Source organism: Microtus ochrogaster (assembly GCF_000317375.1).
Source record: "Microtus ochrogaster isolate Prairie Vole_2 chromosome 14 unlocalized genomic scaffold, MicOch1.0 chr14_random_1, whole genome shotgun sequence".
NCBI classification, from domain to species: domain Eukaryota; kingdom Metazoa; phylum Chordata; class Mammalia; order Rodentia; family Cricetidae; genus Microtus; species Microtus ochrogaster.
In genome coordinates, this window is record NW_004949096.1 from 3239821 (window position 1) to 3245752 (window position 5932).

Consider the following 5932-nt stretch of genomic DNA (forward strand, 5'->3'; position numbering starts at 1 on the left):
GGACCCATGCGCAAACCAAACTTCTTCTCCCAATCCATATCAAACTTTTAAGATGAAGATTGGTAATGGCACTAAAGATGCAAGCTGTTATTAGTTATTTTCTCATTTTGGGGAGTTAATACTTGACGAAGATACTCAAATAGGGAATATTTTTTTATTATTAGCTGAGATCTGTAAACTCATCATGCAGGAAAAGTCATAGCATGAAGGCAGCTAAAAGCTATGGTAGCAGGAACATGAGGCTACTTGCTGAAATCTCAAAGTATCAGGAAGCAGAGAGTTGACAGAATATGAGGCAAGATATAAACCTTAAAGCTCACCCAGAAGAAGACTGCTTCCTCCAGTAAGTCTTGCCTCACTAAGGTTCCACATCTTCTCAAACCAGCAGTACCAGCAGCTGTCCAAGTAGTGAAATATATGAGCTTGTTGGGGCATTTCACATCCAAACAATAATGTCCCCTCAGATATTTCATACCAAGTAGAAAAATTCTTAGAAACATGTGCTCATTGACTTCTTCATAAAATCACAGAGCATACTTTTTAATATTTTAAAGGCATACAGAAGTTTTGCAGTTCCGAAGCTTGTTACCTTTCTTTGAATATCTTTCATTCCATTAGGCAACAAACTAGCAGCCTGAGATACGTTAGAGAAATGGAATGAATATGTAGAATTTAGGAAGACAACGGAAGTATTAAGAAGCAGAATTAAGGTCTGGACAACATAGCAGAAAAATGCCACTGACTAACTCTTCAGAAGCTCCTCTCAAACGCACCCAGATGAGCTTCTTCCCCAAAGAACCTGCCATGAATAATCTTGACTGTCGTACTGATGATCACTAGAATCACCATGGAAACATATCTCTAGGTATGTCCGTAAAGGATTTATCAAATTAAGTTAACTGAGATTGAAAGACCTACTCCTAAATATGACAACTCTGTCCTATGGGTTGGAGGCTCAGATTGAACAGAAAAGAGAAAGGTAGTCGAGCTCAAGTTTTAGCACAATTAACTTTCTAGGATATAGATGCAAATAGAACAGCCTGCCCCAAAATGCTATTACCATCTTTTCCATCATGAAGTCATAATTGGATGCATTCTTTGAAACTGTAAGTCAAAATTCACCCTTCTTTAGCTTATATTTGTCAGTTATTTTGCTGTGGCAACATTGAAAGTAGCTAGTACAGAGCCCCATGATTTTAAAAACATGCTCTATCTCTCTAGTTAAAAATGTGGAGGTAAGTGGGGGACTGATGGATAAATAATAGATAGGACCAAGTGAGAGGACTTCTTGAATGCCAAATGGCAGGGGGAGTTGTGATAAACACATCTCAGCCACCTTAGGCAGACCAAGAAGTGAGACTTTTTTTTTTTTCAAAGTTTGAGTTTGATGGCCTTTCTCTGTGAAATGTACTAATATAACAAGTTTGACTCACCAGGAGATGACGCACACAGCTCAGGGAGTTTGAAAAGGCACTGCTTAACCTTGCTAAGAAACACTGGCTTTAAGAACAGCTGAAAGATTGCTTTCTGATCCTCAACCCTCAGCCCAGCAAGGACGAGAGATGTTTTTGATAAAGAACAAAACTAAGCATAAAGAATACTTCATTGAGCAAATAAATGTAGTGACTATTGCCAGCATTGGGGAAAACAACTTGACTTAAAATAATCCTTTTGTTTGTAAGTGAAGGTGGTACTGGCGTTACAGGATGCTGGAGATGCGTATTATATGAAGAGACTATTTCAAAGTGTCTTTTTTTTTCCATTGACATTTTAAAGAAATATTTTTAATCTGCTCTTATACAATCCAGCATTCACATCTTGTTACTAACAACTGAAACATCAGGTTGGAGTTGAGTGTTTTCAACGTGGTGACTCAACCATGAATAAGGACTACCTCTATGCATTGCGTGAGTACTTGAAATGGAAAACAGACAAACAATGATTTTTGAACACAAACACTGAATTCATCATTGAGGTGGCATAAGTGTGGAATATAAGACGAGGATCTAGTGCCACGGATTTGCGTACTCCTACTATGCGTAAAGACATGAGGAAAATAAAATATAAATAACAGCATCTCCATTTATAAGCAAAGCTGATTTCCATAAGAAACAATCCACTTGAGCTTGCTTGGCAGGGGACATTTCTTTGAAGGGAATATAGAAGAATCTCACATACCAAGGGCAGAAAACCAAGCATAACTCAGATTTATGGGAGCTAGAAAGTTACTGGGAACATAAATAGATATCTCTACCATGAGTATTTCTGCATGTTCAACACTTTGTTGGCCCTTGTTCTTTAACATGACGTTCCATGTTTGTCTCATAATGGTTGTGATTCTAACCCCTGCTTCTCTCAGCTTTAGTTAAGGGAGCACTCTGTCACAGCTATTCACTTGAAATTTCCTCTTCAGAGACCTTTTGATTTCTGGATAGGACCCACGTTGAAGGAATTTAAACTAGGTGTCCAGCACTGAACAGAAAAGAGTGACTGAGTGTGCAAGTTCACTTAGTATGGTTTGTGATATCTTATCTCCATTTTCTCTCTGACTATAAGAAGGCAAGGCTTTTAGAAAGACATGGAAAAACATGAAATTCTCATATGATCATAAATGAGAGTAAAAATTATTAAGGCAATATATGCAAAAGGCCATAGTTCTCTAGTGATGAAGACATGGACTAGAATGGAAATCAGACTTCACTGTGGGGTTGGAGGTAAGATGGGGTCAAATAAATATGAAACTATTAAGAGGATATTGAATATAAGGAATAGTATGCTATGAGACAAAGATGTTAATATATATGTAGGCTTTCTTAAGGAAATTTTGTGCAGTTTAAATATTGAGACTTTTCTTCTGGTTAATACAGATATTGCATTCTTTCAAAATATTTATTGAGCATCTACTGTGTGTCTGATACCAGTGTTAAAGGAAATGTATAAGGAAACAATATCCAAGCAAAGAAGCCTTAATTTTAATGGAGAATACAAAATCAGTTATTTATCAGATATTCTTAGATGCCACTGAATTATTAAATAATTAATATCAAGCTTTTCCTTTCTTTGAAATCAGATTCCTTAAGAAGCGTGAAATTTTGTTTCTGGCACTCTTAGTTTATAACCTCAGAGGTTTATAGACTGCAACAGTGTGCTCTCATCTGAAAATTTTAGCTGGAAAAAAATATTAGGTAACACTCTGCAAGGCTCATATTTATTCCCCTGCTTTTTCTTACACATCTGAGATGAGGAGAACTGGGTATTAGGATTGGTGTCTTCATTTATATATATTGGTTATTTTCATGTAGGTGTCTTTTAGCCACTTACTTTATTGGCCCTATTTACTTCTGTATATATCAGAACACTCAGGGCTCAGCTGAGCTCTGTTGTCTGGTTTCTATTGACTTCCTTTTCATATGGAATAACATTCTGGTTGTGATTGTGTAGTTTTGTGATTGTGTAGTTCATTTAAAATATAATGTATAATTAAGAAATATAGGTTAATAGAAAATCATCTATAATAGTCAAGTTTGTAGTCATGATAGTTAGATTTTCTAGATGTGCACAGATATATTTCAGATAGGCACTCTTCATATCTTTCAAAGACTGCAGAATATGGCATTTAAAATATTTTAATAACTTAGGAGTTTTCATGACAATAAGACATGTCTGACCTGGCAGCACCAAGCTACATCCTGAGGAAGATGGGCATCAAAAAGGATCCTGATGGAGTTTTCTAGCATTTTGGGCAAGAAACTGCTCTTGCCTGGACTGTTTTACTAGATGTGCAGTACCCACAGAGAGATGACTGCTGAGCTTACCTAAAGGTGAGATGGTCCTTCTGGGTTTCTGCTTCATGAGAGTCTGCAAGACATTCTACAGGACACAGAAAAAAAGTGACTGAACTGTCTTTAAAGTTTTCTGGTTCATGGAAAAGTCTGCCAGATACTATGGACCTGTAGGCTGAGGATGGATGTCCCAACAGTACAGAAGAACTTTGGGTGACTATTCAGGGAGTGAAATGTCTCTATCAATTCTAGAGTTTTGGAAGTTTCTTACAATGTACTTCCTATTTACTTAGGTAATATTATTTCCTTCTGGAGTCTGATGGAGTTGAATAACTTATAGTTATATTTATAGTTCTCCTTAGTCATGATAAAAGATAAAGTAAATATAAGTATTATAACTGTAATTCTTATTTGATACCTGTTTTGTTATATGTAATTTTACTATGTTAAAGTTAAAGCCTTCATTTTTGTTTAAACAGAAAAGAGGAAATGGTGTAGGAGTTCCTTCTGATTGTGTGTTGCTTTCATTGGATAATGAATAAAGAAACTGCCTTGGCCTAGTTCATAGGACAGAATTTAGGTAGGTGGAGTAGACAGAACTGAATGCTGGGAAGAAGGGCAGGGTGGCAGATGTTCTGGATCTCCTGCCTGAGAGGAAAGAATCTTACCAGTAAGCCACAGTCACATGGCAATACAAACATTAATAGAAATGGGTTAAATTAAGATGTAATAATTAGCCAATAAGAAGTTAGAGCTAATGGGCCAGGCAGTATTTAAATGAATACAGTTTCTGTGTGATTATTTCAGGTGTAAGATAGCTGGGCAGCCGGGACAACAAGCAGCCCGCTCCTCCTGTTACATCATTCCATCAAAGAATATAAATTATACTAGCTTTTAGGGTACTTTTTTTTGTGTTTCATTTATTGTCAGGAGATTTATAATGAGCTATGTGGGCCATGGTACAATTGCCACTTACAGCAATTGATAATTCAGATGTCAACCCACCCAAGAGATTATTTTCAGATGGAAAAGCCAGCTGTGCCCCTGACTTTGCAAACTGTTGCTTTCATCTGTAATTTAGCTTGTGCAATAATAGCTATGGTATCTCACCATTATCATGCATTTTCATGTAATGTGCACATACAATCTCATGATTATATCTCAATCTTATGGGAACACATATTTGTGGATAGTCAAAAGGATGATTTCTCTCTACATGATATTCTCCGCTTTACAGTCAGAAACTTAGAAGCCTTACTGACAAAGCAAGTTGGCCAGACATGCATCCTCTGAACAGATCACAAATGGAATTTTCACAGATTTTACTTATGAAATTGCAGGTGTCTGGCCATGTAGGACCCAAACCTTCAGAGGATTTATAATGAATTAGGATGGTATTGCAAGGGTCTCTCCTTTTCTATCTTAGTCCTTCAAGAGACTAATAACATCTAAGTGACTAATCATGTCGAGATATTATTAATTACTTAAGAAATAAAAAAGTAATACATGTATTCTTTGCCTTTCTTTTTTAGATCTCTCAATGGTTTAGTTCTCTCCCTTTGTAACCTGGACCAACCCCTTTAAAAGATGACAGGGACCTTGTCACAGCTAAAACTTCAGTTAGATATAAACTAGCTGCTAAGATTTGCTACACTTCTTCAAAGAATGCCCGTGTCCCTGAGAATCTATCTATCTATCTATCTATCTATCTATCTATCTATCTATCTATCTATCATCTATTGTCAATCTATTCTTGGCAATTTATAACAGCAGAAGTAGCAGAATAAAACTATAGAATATAGATATAGAAATAAGAATGTAGAAGAAATAGATTGAGAAGAAATTAAATGGAGAAACAGAAAAAAATGAAAAAAATGTAAAATAATTAGAACAAGAATGAATTGAAACAGAATATTGTAACAGAGAGTTGGAATTAGAATCGAGACAGAGAATTTGAGCAAAGAAATTATAGACAATTAGGACAGAAGAATTAGGGTAGAGGCAGTAGAATAAAGAGAGGAAAATCAAGCACACATATATAGAAAGAATGTGTGAGAGAAGTTTTTTTCTATGGCCATCAGACTTTTGCTCTTATGCTCATATGCTCATACTGACTTCTCTTTTTTTAAATTTATTTTACTTTGTAAAAA